A 16,047-nucleotide genomic window follows, 5' to 3' on the forward strand; every position below is an offset into this window, starting at 1 on the left:
ATTAATCCGTTTACCTGATCAATACAGAGAGGCAATGACGGCTGAGATCGGCTGAGACAGGGGATGATTTTCCTCCTAGCTATAGGTACACGATCCCACTTCTGGTATTTTCAGGAATGTTCTGCCTTGTTTTTGATTAGCATTTTTTACAGGATTTAAGAGACTGACATCATAATGACTGTTAGTTATCTTCTCATTTTTTTTTTTTTATAAAAGTAGATAACAGAAAATATTTTTTGTCTTGACAAATGAAGAGCTTAAACTTATAATGTTTCAACACTGGATAATAAAAATACACTGAAAAAATCATGTAAATAACGCTGTTATTTCTCGTCTTTAAAAAAACTTATCTAATATACATATCATTTTCTGTCTTTTGGTCTCCTTGTTACTTTTAGAAAGAATATCGTTTCATATTTTGTTGCATGTCTCTAATTTTGACATTAGTATAAATACTACATGGGTAATTTCATTATACTTCCTCTACCAGTATTTTGTTCCATCTAGATAGTACTAGATAGATTAAAATCATTCACATTGATGTCTTTCAATTAAATGTTAATTTAATCAGGAAGACCCGTAAACTGAACTTTCTAAATCAAACGGAAATACTTTACAATATATTCTATGGTAGTTATGTATCCTCTGAAAGTTTAACAGAAATCTCTATTGTAATCCACTTAGATGAAGCAAAGAAATTCCCTTCAATTGCTTGTGTATGCTTTAGATTGATTTATATATTTTTTTTATTGGAAATGGTTCTTTTATGGCGAAGAATAATCAGGTTAATCATTCCCTGACTAGAGTAATTAAAGGACGAAAATTTGAAGGATAAAACGTTTCTCCTTTGAATACTGCTATAGTGAGAAAACTTGAAGGATAAAACGTATCTCCTTTGAATACTGCTATAGAGAGAAATATGGCAAAAATATGCTCTACCAATACCCTGAATTTGTAGGTTTCAACATTTACCTTTCTGAAAAAACGTGAATGATTCTTCGAACATTTCTCTTTATTTCTGGCACTAGCGCATGGAATACATACATGGTATAATTCATTTGATAAAAGTGCCTTCCTTCTCTAAAAAAATGATAGTTTACGATATCTACACCTTACAAAGACCTTCTAAAAAATAGTCTTTTCTGGTGAACGAAGAATGATGTATTCATCACGGTTATCAAATTAAATATATGGGTTGCCAAATTTAGAATCTCGTGTTGAAAACTTATCGCTAATTTGTATATTCTCGTTGATTTACAAAAAATTAAGTTTAACTGACGTGAAACAAACCACACATCTGTCTTTAATTCGTCTTGGCCTTTATTTATTACGATAATTTGGAAACAAAACATTCCCATATTGAGTTAAGATAATTAATCAATACTGAATATATTCAGTTATTAACCTTTCTTATTTCATAAAATATAATATCAATATGGAGAAGGACTTGTACACCTTTCAAAAACCCGAAAGCAGTTTCCACTTTTTTAATATTTATAGAAGTTTTTTAACATTTGTATTGAGAGACATTTACAACATTGCTATGACGTCATACCTTGCAGTCCAAGAGTTTATCTGTAGCAGTCCAATAATTATAGTTACCCGTCCCTTGACATATTATCGGACTGGAACGATAATAAAATCAGACAATAATTTAAAAAGCAAAGTAGAGTGTATCCAGGGTTCAATATTTCCATAAATATTTTTTTTAAAAATGGGAGAAAACAATTTCAGGGTAAGCAAATTTTAGGAATGTAAATAACTAAAAAGTAGCAAATCCACAGAGAAGAAAATCGATTTTTAACCTGCCTCAACACTAACATTTCCTATACATTGTACAGTATTTTCGACAAAGCACTGTTAATAAGCGAATTTATTTCCATTTCTGATAAAGAATCTGCGAATTTCTTCATATAACTAGACCTGATTTCCCCCGCTGGCTAAACTTTCAAATCCTTCAAATTTACGTGATTTCTGTTGTATCATCCAACTGAAATTTCAAAGAAAGCCCAAATTTTCACTTTACGTGGTGATGATATCGTTCAACACCATGACTGTATCAATATCAGACGAAATTTTTTAAAATTATTAAAATGTTGCCAATCAAAACAATTTCTTCATTACCTGAACCCGAATTTAATTCGCTTAACAAATTTAGGAATTCGTTTAAGGTCAAGATCTAGTAAATGAAAGGTGCTTACAGAATTTTCAAATTTGAGAGACGAGTTCTTTCAATGATCCTTTACAAATATAGCATTGTAAAATAAGGTGAATCGGGACATAATTTTTAGGTAAAAAAAAAAACATAACAAAAAAAATAAAGCAAACAAACAAACAAAAAACAAACAAAACAAAACGAACAAAAAAAAAAAAGACCAAAAAAAAAAAGAAAAAAAAAAAAAACACAACCCAAAAACGCATTTTAAACCGGCATTTTCAATGCAAAATGAAGAAAGTTAGGTATAATTTTTTTTCCATCTTAGGAACGGAAATGTATCAATATTGCCCACAGTCTCCCAGAAAACAGTTTTTCTTATATCATTGACCTTTATTTTAAAATAATATTAAATTGAATATAGGTATCGTGGTTACTTTTGAAATGATTGCAAATTGAATGCCATTAAAATGCTTCATTTTCTACATAATTTTAAAGTAAAGGAAAAAATTGAATTTAAATCAATTAAGACGTCATAATGGATTAGCACCAAACATACAGTCTAAACTCATTCACTAGATCTTGACCTTAAACGAATTTAATCTGTTGTAACACATTTTTGAAGTAGTTATAACGAATTCAACAAATCTGTTATAACCAATTTGATTTGTTAGAATAAATTGAAAAATATGCTATAACGAGTTAAATTCGTTTTTTAAAAATAAATCAAGAATTCGTTATAATCGAATTTTGAAATATTTTTGTTAGTCCTAAATGTCTTCCGTAAACACTGTACATGTGGATCCGATTCTTTAAATTTAATATACGAATATCATGCATGGTTATAAAGTATTTGGATCTGCAGAATTGTAATTGTTGACGGTATCACATAATCATAAAAAGACTTGATGATTAAATCTCGAAGATCAAATTAACTTCTTAATTCTCTGTGTGCTAGTTTCACATAAAGACATAACCAAAGCCTTCCACTGCTGCCTGTCCTGGGACCTATGTTGGATCTGTCCCAATGGCCATCCTCTTTCTTTCCTTTTTTTCGGTGGACGTCCATGTTTGTTTTAGGTCTTCCTTTCTTTTTATCCATTGCTTGACTCCATCTCATAGCCACCCTAGGGTTCGATGAGTCAGGGAGCATCTCGAAGACAAAGTCTAGCTACCTCCATCTCCTTGTGATCTCTAGGGAGAGTGGGTGGTTGTGTGTATACACTGTATATATACATATATACCCAGAAGATACGCAGGTTCATAAAAAACATTGTATTGCATCCATCTATACCTTTGACAACTTTCATGGTTCTGCACATTAAAAAGCATTTTAGAACACTGCTTTAAAAAAAGCCTTTACTTGGTGCTGATACTAACATTTGATATCCAGATGTAAGATTATAAAAAATAATCGTCACTTTTAAGTATGCATATATTTTATTGAAGAAATATAATAAGGACTAAATAATAAGGAACATTTTTATTTTTATATGTTTATTTTTTTTACTTTGCTACCATATCTTAAAGTCTTAATTTGTTAATGCATTACCTGTATCATAATTTGTCAGAAGACTTAACTAAAATGTAATATTACATTCCTAACTTTAAAAAAAAAATCAAAGGTGATTTAAAAAAAATAAACCCATTGTTGTATTTTTTAAAAGGGTCCAAATCAAAAAGCTACAAAAGTAGGTTTAAGATTTGCCTCTCATTTTATTAGTAATGATCGATATGGCTCTGATAAACATTAAACTCTAATAAGATGTACACAGTATTAATCAGAATAAAGGTGCTCATCTTAATTGGGATACATCCTTCACCGACTTTGTTCTGCCTTGTACTTTAAACTTGTTCAGCTCCATGATTTCCAATCAAAACTAAATGCCAACGATGAGGCATCTATCCTCGTAAATCATAAGGTTCCACTGTGATCAATGTCAATTTCTTAATTTTTTCCTCGCATCACAAGGAGTTTCGATTGGGAAATTGACCCCTATACACTGGATATAAATTTTCATGGAAATCTTTTAAAGATACTCTTGTCATTCTTTCGTAATTAGTCATGATTTTAGTGTCGGCGAAATATATGTTGTTTGTTTGCATATTTGGCAGAAACAACATCTTTCAAATAATTTGTCGGTCAAATATTCTTCCATTAAATTAAGAAGGAGTCTGTCATGACAAGTTTTCTCGCAATGGAATCAAAGGCAATATTGTTCCCAAAAACACAGTACATTCTACATAACTATCTTTATCATAAATTGAAAGTTTTCTACTAAGACAATATTACTTAAAAAATTTACAATAAAACAATCTAAAGGGTTCTTACATTTTAAGACATTGAAAAATAAAAATATTCATGGATTTCTTATAATGCACAATTTTAACAAGACAAATACATGTTGCATTTATGTTGGAAATGGTTTCGTTGACAAGTACATGTACCAAGTACCGAATGAATGGAAATACATGTATGTTACAAAGTAAATATTATCTTTAAAAAGAAAAACGAATGTTGGATATTTTTCTATATATATTTTGGCCTGTTCAAAATCGATTGCTAATGTAGCTCAAACAATATATGCTACGATCCTACATTATCGCCATCATTATTTATTCACAACAAACTTAAGCGTTGATTATGACTTGTACTAATAACTGCTTCAAACACTTATGACTTTTGTTGTATGGTAATTAAATTGCCATAGGTATATAAAATGTACATTGTATAAAAAAATCTAGTGTCCTGTTAAAACATACGTTAGAAAAGTAAATAGCAATACCTGATATGTAGTATTCTTAGGCAACGAATATTCTTTCTCAAAGATACAGAGCTCGGTAAAGCATGTTACTATTTTGACATAAGTTATACAGTTGAAACCTGACTGATCTTTTTTCTGATACATAAACGATAACACTGTGAAAGAGCCAATCAATGGGTTCATTTTTTTTTTAAATGATTTAATAATTTTCTATTGTTCGCAATTCATCTGTAGTACTTTTCAAAACCCGTTGTTATTTTGAACAGATACACATCTGTATTTATGTTGTCTTTACAAAATATGGAAACAAAGAAAAGGTTTGAACAAGCAGAAGAATCCTTGAAGGTGTTCTATTCAAAACTGCTCTTCCTACCCAAAATCCCATCCTACATACTCAATAGGGAAGATCAACCATTTACACAATTACAACAGAGGAGATGCATCATTATAATAAATACAAACTAATTACAATTTTATACATTTTAGAGATCAGGGACAAACTTTTTTGTCGTGCTTTCGCGTTCCTTTCATCATGCATTTCATGTGCAGAAAATAATAATTCGTGTACGTTCACGTTAAACAATAAATTTGCTGTCGCTTCAAACAGTACAAGGTTAAGTTCATGATTAGATGGAAACCCTTCATTAAAAAGAAAGAAATCCTGTTCTGCTAGGACATTACACTTAAAGAATTAAATAGAAGATGACTGACACTTTTTTGACATGTTTAATATTCTGATATATTTGTAAGTAAAGGAATATAGACATATTGGCTATTCATAGAAGATTAAAGTCTTGCATGACATAAGAGATTTTCTTCATTAGTATATTTCTGTTGGCACCAAATGTTCGGCCTTCCGAGCTAAACAAAAAGGTCAGCAAGAGATAGATCATAGTGCTGTTATACTTTAAGATAAGTATTTTCTTTTTGTAAAAAAATAGTACATTGCAAACAGGATTCTCATCAATCACTATATTATTAATTGTTTTAATTACTGCAAAATCACTGTTAAATGAGTATGCATACAAACAAATGCAAAAAGCAATAAACAAATAGAAAGCCACACAAAGTATCAACAAAGCAAAATGGTTCATTATTGAGAATAAATTACTACAGAGAATTGCTACCAATGGTTACGTCATTAGGACTATTGCAGAAATATAAAATCTTGTTCCAAAAAAGTAATAGCAATATAAAAAACTATTGACATTGCGTTTCTGCAATCAGCAATTTAAAAAAAAAAAACTGGTGAAATTCCTCAAAAAAGTGATGTCCTTTTCAGTAATCTGCTTAAATGCTCTATATTTTGTTTTTAACCCAGTATCGCAATGAAACTTTGAAAGATTATGTTTCATAATGTAGATATCTCAAATTTACTTTCGGAATCAATATCTAGTGCTATTTAAGAAAAAGAATAGTTTTACATTTTCATCTTGACATACCACTGTAATTGAGAATTTTAAATACACTTTAACCTAGCACAATAGGAATATCTTTGAAAGGTTTTAGTTATTGGTGATTTATTTCTCTCAAATTGTCATTTGTGGAGGTGTTACAAGAGACTTAAAAATCTTGGTTCAATTACTGTAATTCATTTGGTAATACATGTACGTTAAGATTTATGCATCTGTTTCATAATTAATCAGGTGGTTCCTCGTATTCAATTAGATATAGATAAATCAGTAAGTTTATATAACAGCGGTAGTACAAAAAATCAAATAAAGATGTGTAGCTCGTACCGTTTTATAACCTACGGCATATAACAAGGTGATCAGAAAAAAATCAATGGTTTATAAATGAAGATAAATTAAAAAAAGAACATAATGAGGAAATGTGAGGGGTATTGTAAACCTTTAAGGTGCTTGGGACATGCTCATATATGCCTTGAACCTTGAAGGTGTTTAGAACATGCATGCTCATTTATGCCTTGAACATTAAATCCGTTTGGAAATTGTTCTTTTAAGTCTTGAACCTTAAAGGTCCTAAAAAAAATATCTGTTTATGCTAGTTAAGTGGTGTTATTTCTTTTCTAATATTAATTACATTTAGATAGAAAGTTCAACCGTGTTTTTAATCTCCAATCTTTTTGTTAATATTTAATCTCTTTTTCAGCGCAGTAATGTAATTAAAGTTCTACAAAGAGATCATTTAGTTTTAGTGGAATATACATGTACCTAAGATTTTCACTACAATAGGAGTGTTAAGATGTCGGAACAAAAGATGGAAAAGTTATGTTGGAAAATTCTACTTTGAAATTATTTATCAACAGAATATAATTCAAAATTTAAAAGAAAAGTATTTTATTTCTATTTCGAAATTCACATCTGAATGAAAACTCCCAGAATTGATTGAGACATTGAAATGAATAAGCGACTTTAATGATCCTTTGTTTAAAAATCAAGAAAATTAAATTTATTCAATTTTAACCAAAAAATACTGACTTAATAATTTTAATTTTTTTTTTTGTATGTGTTAAATCGTATCCAATTAGGATTCGCCCATTGACTTTTATCACCGCTGTTTGTTTTTTAGTCTTTGACTTTTGGCATAACCTTTACACACCCAAAACCCTGAATAATAAAGTCCAGTCTAATCATAGAACATAAAACGTTTTTGTACAACCAAATTGAAGGTTTCTATTGATCTTTTTAAAACCACACTTCCATTTGATATAACTAAAGAAGAATCTGGTTAAACAATTAGGAAAACTGAAAATTATGAAATACAATATATAAATTGTGAAAGGATGAAACGATGACGAATGTAAAAATATCGGTCTTATGTTCTTCATAACTTGTCGTAGCGACAGGCTATATAGAATTAACAAGCATTCTGAGAGTATTGCATAAGCAATACTAGTCCCCTACCGGCAAGTGTAATATGGTTCCCGTTAAAAATTGAAAATGCCATATTTCCGTCAAAAATCAATGAAGTGGAACAAAATGCAAACTTGATCCATAACTCCTCAAGGTAAAGTCACATACAAAAAATCTGCTCAATATGTGCAAGCGTTCAGAAAAAATTGCGGAAAACCCTGAAAATTTGAAAAGGTCATAATTCCGTCAAAAATCATTGAAGCGGAACGAAATGCAAACTTAATCTGTAACTCATCAAGATATACTCACATACCAAAAATCAGCTCAATATCTGCAAGCGTTTAAAGAAAAAAAAGGCGGAAAACCAAGTGGGACAGACTGACAAACATACAGAGGTACAGACGGACAGACAGACAGACGGCCGGATGGACAGACTCAGAGGAAACCTATAGTCCCCTCCGGTTTCACCGGTAGAGGACTAATAAGAATGTTTCCTTGTATCATATATATTCTGACACATAAGACACTTTTAATTTCGTCTCTCCACTCTTGTTTCATGATGTCATAAATACAGACTTTTTAAATCATAACAATGTATATATATATATATATATATATATATATATATATATATATATATATATATATATATATATATATATATATATATATGAGAATGTTTTTTTATTAATTCAGAACGAATGTGATGGATGTGAATTCAAAATTCATGTTTTTGACGATTATGTGCTCAAGGTTGATTAGTGCTCAACGCCGAGTTGGTAGTATTTTAGCCCTTTTACTGACGATAAAATTTATCTTCTATCGCTTTTGGTTTCTCTGGCAGAGACTATTGAAAGTGTCAATAGTCAATATGTCAAAATGTCAATATGTGTCAATATGTCAAAGTGTCAATGACACATTTGAACACACAAATATATGTACCATTTATCTTTGTTGACATTTGTTCAGCAAGAAATAATAGGGTGTCATTTAAGACATCGTTTTCGTCAAGAGAATAAAGCCAAGTTGTAATAGTTTTTATTGCATTGAAGACAGACTGAATACGAGTTGTAAAGTTGAAGCTGCCATTTCGTCTGACAACATTTCTTGAAAAAGGCAATGAACATAAATTACTCAATATGATATATTATATCACAAAACAAAAAGATTCCATAACCAATAAGATTCTTGGCACGTTCAGGTGAGAAATTTCCGCTTTTGTTATATCTTTATCGACTCTCGCGTGGGAGGTGCCTGACATCCATTCTATAAGAACTGTCTTCTTTGCATATCACATATAACATACGATGCTAATGATGAATTGTACTTTAAAGAACCAGGGCATCCCAAAGTGGGCCATCTTTTGCAGAGGAGCGTATTTGGGGTTACAGTTCTAAATCTTTTTTAAACATACAGTAAGTCAACATTCAACATGTTACAAGTATATTTACAAACAAACATACACTCATACATATACACTATTTCTGATGGTTTTCTCCAAAAGCAACTCATTTCTTGCTCAGTGCATTAAATAAATAAATATAAGATAAAATAAATAAATAAAATAAAATAGATAAATGGAATAAATAAATAAAATAAAAGAAATAATAAATAAATAAAAGATATAATGATATCATTTATACTCTAGTATTGTGTCAATTGATTTTAAAAACCTTGACTCTTTGTTACTAAAATTTGAAATTTTCTTTTTTGAGCTGGTTTGTAAAAAGCCTGAACGTTATTACAACATAAACAAATAATTAACAATGAAAAAGGTGAAAAGAACGAACAGTGATCGATCTTAGAAAAAAAAATTTACAAACAATAAAAATCTGAGAACAGGGCATAAAACACGGACCCCGGAAAGGTGGGATCAGGTGTCTAGGTGGAGTAAGCATCCCCTATCGACCGGTCACATACGCCTTGAGCCTTATGTCTTAATCAGGTAGACAGAATATTCCGTAGTAAAATTTAGAACCAAAACTAAGGCAGAACAATTGGTATGAAACACGTCAGCCAAAATACAACCCAATGATAGGTTATATTTGCTAACAAGGTCATTATAACTACTGAAAAAATTACGAAATGCTGACTTAAAACGAGGTTGTTGAAATCCCTGTAACATCAACTTATCTGTAGGTAGCCTGCCTTTGTTTAAAAATTGAACGTACTCAGAGCATGCTCTTGAGTATTGGATAAGTTGGGAGACGTAAACACCATATGCAGGTGATAGCAAAATATTACTACATAAATAAGAAAAGTTGACGATGGAAAATAAGTAATCTTGTTTGTCCAGCAAAGAAGATTTAATTATGAACTTTTACACTAGGTAGTAAAAAAAATTCAAATTGCATGAGTAAACTACATATTAAAATAATTATAGATAGATTTAAATCTTACATAAAAATTAAAAAAAAAACCGAGTCTTTAAATGAACAGTTTCAAGAACGCACATTAGTCTGATACAAAACACAGGAAAAATATATCGTACATGCTCACCGGGTATGACAAAAACCAAAAGAGTTTTTATACAAATTGATTAATTTTACACATCAAATTTTCCCATATGTGAAAGCAACTTGCGTTTATTGATATAGGATATCTATAATTATGACAATCTGTCATTTTAATTTGAAAATTTCAGTGAGTTTCATAGTTTATAACAATATCAGAAAACGACCCATGACATGCTTTGATAGATGACCATCAATTTATCAAAGATTGAAATAAGTGTAAGAAATGCAAATATACACGATAATTCTATAAATAAAACAGCGTGATTCCTTAGATTACTAAGTGTTATTTCACGTACAAGTGATGTATAAAAAGAGTTGAAAATAACGAACAGTGATCAATCTCATAAATCCTATAAATAGTCCATATCAAATTTTCAAAGTGGAGAAGGGAGGGGGGAACGGTCTTTGAATGGAAATTTACATACTGAATTGACAGTACTATCCTACTCTAGGAGAAAAAGTGTGGAGGAGGCAGCTCTGTGTCCCTACAAACTTTTTGCCTGATAAGAAATGAACGGTTGCCCAATGTTAGGAACCTCTTAAATTCATTCTGGGCCGGTCTTACAATGTCTTAACTTTAGAAGAAATCTAAAGATATATATTTTAATATATATCTTAAGTTAGGACAGATTCGATGGTCTCACTTACAATCTGACTGACATTTTCATACCATTTAAGGCCATTGTTTTTGTACTAAATTTGACTACGAAATATTCCGGCTATCATATCTATATATAGGGTTCAAGGCGGGTCAAGCCAGTCGACAGGGGTAGGCCTCTATGTGACTTCTAAACTTTAGGCGCCAACTGGCTCCTAATCAAAAATTTAGTCGCCAATGTAATTTGTCAGTCGTCAGGTAAATTTTTCTTAGGCATCAATTTTAAAACTGATATTAGTCAATATATAGAGATATGTCCATTGCTAACTTTTTAACTTCTTTTCTGCTCTTTATAGAATAAAATTTGAAAATGTTTATAGTTCAGTAATTTGACGAACACCAAGTAAATTTAAAATGGTAGCCAATTTGGCGACTTATAGAAAAAAAAATTAGGCGCTAATCTTAATTTTAGGCGCCATGGCAACTAAATTAGTCACATATAATAGCCCTGTGGAGGTGCATTAGGAGTCAGTGTTTAATGCCCTGTTCACAAATTTGTATTGTTTGAAAGATTTTTGAGTTTGATCACTGTTCGTTATTTTCACCTTTTTCATTAGGACTAAGATATCTCTTAAGATATATTGTAGTCCTGTGATGGCTTCGATAGCATGCTTGTAGGTGCTTAGGAGGAGTACTTCTGTATTGATAAGGTAATTCAAATTTAGTTTGAAAATTAACTCAACAATAGTTATGAAACAACTGAAACAAATTAGTACCCAGCAATAGGTTATATTTGCAAACAAGGTCATTACAACAACCAAAGGTTTTTGCAAATTAAACAACAACTTATTTATCAGTTGTCTGCTATCGTTTAAAACTTGGTCGTACACAGAGCATGCTTTTGCATACCGTATTTGTTTGGAGACAGACATACAGGTGGTAACAGAATTTTGCTACATTGATATGGGAAGTTGATGATTGAAGAGCTGTAGTCATCCCATTTGTCATATAGTTTAGTTGTTACTTTACCATATACATCTAAATTCAGTAAATCATTCAAAAAGGAAACAGATGTGGTAAACTCTTTGACGTCATTTATAGCGATATCGATTCACTGAGAAAATCTGGTAGATATATGAATGAAAATTGTAATTGATAAAACGTCGTCGATATATCTTAATGACGAATTGAAGTTATGTAGTATGTTGTTTACCGTCCCGTTCGAGGATTTTTCACCCATATAGATGTCACCATATACCGGTGAAGGGCTTCAAATTTAGACATATCAGAGCCATTGAGTAGTGAAGGTTCTTGATCGTGCGAATGCCTTCCTTGATATGGGACCTCGCTTTTAATCATCCGAAAGACCCTTTCACTGACTTTCACTTCTCATGCCGAGCGCTTGGCGAAGGAACAGTCACTATCTATGTTTACATCGGCGCGGAGAAAGAAAATCGAACCATGGCATCCCGATCACATGATCACATACTAATGACAAATTGAAGGTCATATCAAGATTATCCTCTTCTCTTGTAGAAGCTTCAAAAGAATAGGAACAGATCGGCTAATCAAGAGCATTATCTGTAACCATGGGATTCCAACAGATTGTTGGAAGACATAGTCTCCGAAGACTTCAAAAATATTTTCAATGAGGTACTCCAGAATCTTAAAATAAGTACTTGAAATTATGTATAATATATCTAAGAATTCAATCCGATCGTGTTATTTATTGATAAACCCCAAATTCTAAAATTGGAAGGAAATGAGGACAAAGGACAACTTCAATTCAAAAGTATCAATGTAACTGTACGCTTCAAAAGAAATATAATTTTTCATGATGATGCCTTATTTCTAAAAATATATCTGACCTTGGTGGTTGAATTTTTTTTTTGTGGATCTCCTGATTTATTATTATTTTTAAAAATAATCTATTGGTGAATCGGTTTCTCGCTGCCCTCCACTTGCAGAGGTCCTGTGGTTAGAAAACGTCATTTGGGACTTTTATTGTTTGCTTTTCTTGGTGCAGTGAAAAATTGCTTAGAATACTTAACACAATTTTACCAACAATGCAATATGCGTATTTCCTGATTCAAAGTAAATTATTTTTTAATTAGGACATCGATTGATGATAAAGCGATTTCTTAAAATAAAAGGAATTATATGCACCTATGATTTAGCCCCCTGTTTTCACCGCTGTATTAATTTTTGCATGTCATCGTGAGAACTTTCTCTTTTTTTAACAGTAAAAAGCTTGTGATTGCGTAACAGATTATTTTCATAATAAATGAAAATCTAAAAAAAATATTAATTAAAAGGTAGAATTAAGAAAACAATGTAAATTAACAAGAAATTAGCACTTTGTATACTCCTTAAAATTGTTTTCTCTACTGTGACCTATTTATGTTAGAATATATTGCTGATTTTCTTGAATGCATATCTAACAGACTATCTTAGATTGTTTATGCTTGCTGATTCAGTACTAACCATACTTTCCACTTTGATCGTGCATTGATTTAATTAGGTTATTTCTACAGGAAGTAGCATTGATAATAGTGGATATACTAGTATATTTAATTTTAACAATTCAATATTAGCATAATAACTCCAAATAACTGGATATACATATATATAGTACAAATGAAATGTAACTAAAATAGATTTCTTCCTCTTTGTAAACATTAAACACTTTTTTTTAAATGTAAATGTATTATGCTTATACTGCTGATAGTTTGCTTGTTATACTAGCTTTGTTTGCTGTAACAGCAGATATTTTGCTAGCTGTAACTGCTGATAGTTTGCTTGTAATGCTGTCTGTAACTGCTGATTGTAGACTTGTAATGCTGTCTGTAACTGCTGATTGTAGACTTGTAATGCTGTCTGTAACTGCTGATTGTAGACTTGTAATGCTGTCTGTAACTGCTGATTGTAGACTTGTAATGCTGTATGTAACTGCTAGAGTTTACTTATGATAACAGCTTTGCTTTCTTGTAACTGCTGATAGTGTGTTTGTAATGCTAGATATCTATGCTGTAATTGCTGATAGTTTACTGGTAGCTATAGTATGCTGGACAATTTTGATATACGACACATTTCTATCATTCGACAGTAACCGTGTGTGAATTATTAAACAATTAGATTAGGTTTTCTGATGAAATGTGAAGAATACATAGTTATTATGCACAAAATTGTTATTAAACAATAGGACGTACTCGAGAGCAGAGGAAACATCCTGAGGTGGGGCAAGATGCCATGGAGGAGTAAGCATCCCCTGTTAACCGATCACGCCTGCCCTGAACCAAACGTGTTGATTTGGGAAAAAGCCTTAATCAATGCAATGTGAAAATAATGGCCTAAAATTTGTTTTAAAAATCTTCAGTTAACATTCGACCTAACGACAAGTTGTATTTGCAAGCAATACGTTGTATCGAGATTAGCATTTGCGAAATGTTGACTTTAAGAGAAACTATTCGAATTCTTGCATCATTATTTGCCAGTATCTCGTATGTTGTTCTTAGGTAGAATATGCCCGAATCAACTAGAAGACATATACACTACTACATAGATGAGGGAAATTGACGATAGAAAAGTTGAAGAGCACGTTTATCATAAATTTTACTTATTAGTGCTATCAATTTTTTTCTTAAATAAATCATCCAAATATGAAACAGAAGTGTCTGACTCCTTTAAGTCTTTATTTCGAGTACAGGAGGATAATCTGAACTCTACATAGAAAAATGCTGAATTGTCTTTTCTCCAAACTTCATCAAGTTACTCTTATTGTTGAGTAGTCAGTCCACGAATTTTATGATAACCCTTCATTTATATGTGAAAATGTCTTTCAATTAAGATTCTGTCTACCTAATTCTTACTCAAAAGAGATACATTATATTCCTAAGATCAGTAATGAATAATTGTAAATTCAAGAACGTTTTGACATCTTGTCAAACATTTCAAAACATGCTAAAAAAATTCAGATTTTTATCTTTGGAGTAACTGATAGGTAAACTCAATGAGAGAATTAGCTGTTGACCAATATCATTGAGAGATAAAAATGCTTTTGCGCAAAGCAAGATATGTTACAAGTCAAAGTTTAGCTATTCTTAACACATAGAATAGTTTTTAGATTAAGAGATAGTATCAAAATATGTTTTCCTGACTGTTTCTGTTTCGTTCATCATTGTTTATAATGTTTACTGTTTACTTTTATAATGTTTACTCTTATAATGTTTACTGTTTACTTTTATAATGTTTACTGTTTACTTTTATAATGTTTACTGTTTACTCTTATAATGTTTACTCGAATATTCGAAATCATAATAGATTTTAGCTATGAGCAACATTATTAAATCCACAACATCCTTGCTTTAAAAAACAAAGAGCAACTAATTAATTATACATTAAAATTAATTCTATTGCTAGAAATCCAACACTCCAAGGGAACCTGCTATTTATAAGCTGGACAAAAAAGGACTGCAAGATTAAAAGAGCTGATTCAAATTCACAGATTCATTCAACAGACAGAACTATTATAAGTCTTTGACAAAAATAGATATTTTTGGTTTCTAAACCCGGTCAATGATTTTGATGTCAGGCCAGGTTTGTATTCATTTACAAAAGGATTTATATCGTTAGTTTCCAGGCCATACATGACATGTTTTCTTAAATCAATCCTAAGCTATATTTAAATCAAGTTATATTTAATTTCTGACCAATGTGGGTTTCGAAATAGTTACTTGTTTCAGTCTCAAGAACAAGAGAATAGTCACACGCCCTTTTTGTCCTTATAAAATCTTCATGATAAATGTACCACTTCCTTGAAAAAACCTTGAACTCAGGGCATCAAAATGATTGCAAAAATACAATGTCAGGACTTTTAGTTTAGTGAACGAAAAAGAAAAAATTAAGTTTTTCGAATAAATGTTCTGTTTTGTTTAATGATGTGATAATTGTTGATTTTAATTCTCAAAACAAGAAAATTTATTTAATAACCAAAGGTTTGATTGTTCACTAATTCATAGTGGTAAATATTTGGGGGGCACTGAAATGAAAAAAAAATCCACATTAATGTCTTAAGAAACCAATAAAAATCCATTTCTTCATGATATTTTCCAAACATTAAGAAAAGATTGATTTAAAAAAAAAAAGCATGCACCCATGCCCCTCTTTCCAAAATCTCCCTCACCTAAAATTTCATTCA

The sequence above is a fragment of the Saccostrea echinata genome, unplaced genomic scaffold (genome assembly GCF_033153115.1).
Source record: "Saccostrea echinata isolate AGI-Se365-2 ecotype Australia unplaced genomic scaffold, CSIRO_AGI_Sech_v1 ptg000002l, whole genome shotgun sequence".
NCBI lineage: Eukaryota > Metazoa > Mollusca > Bivalvia > Ostreida > Ostreidae > Saccostrea > Saccostrea echinata.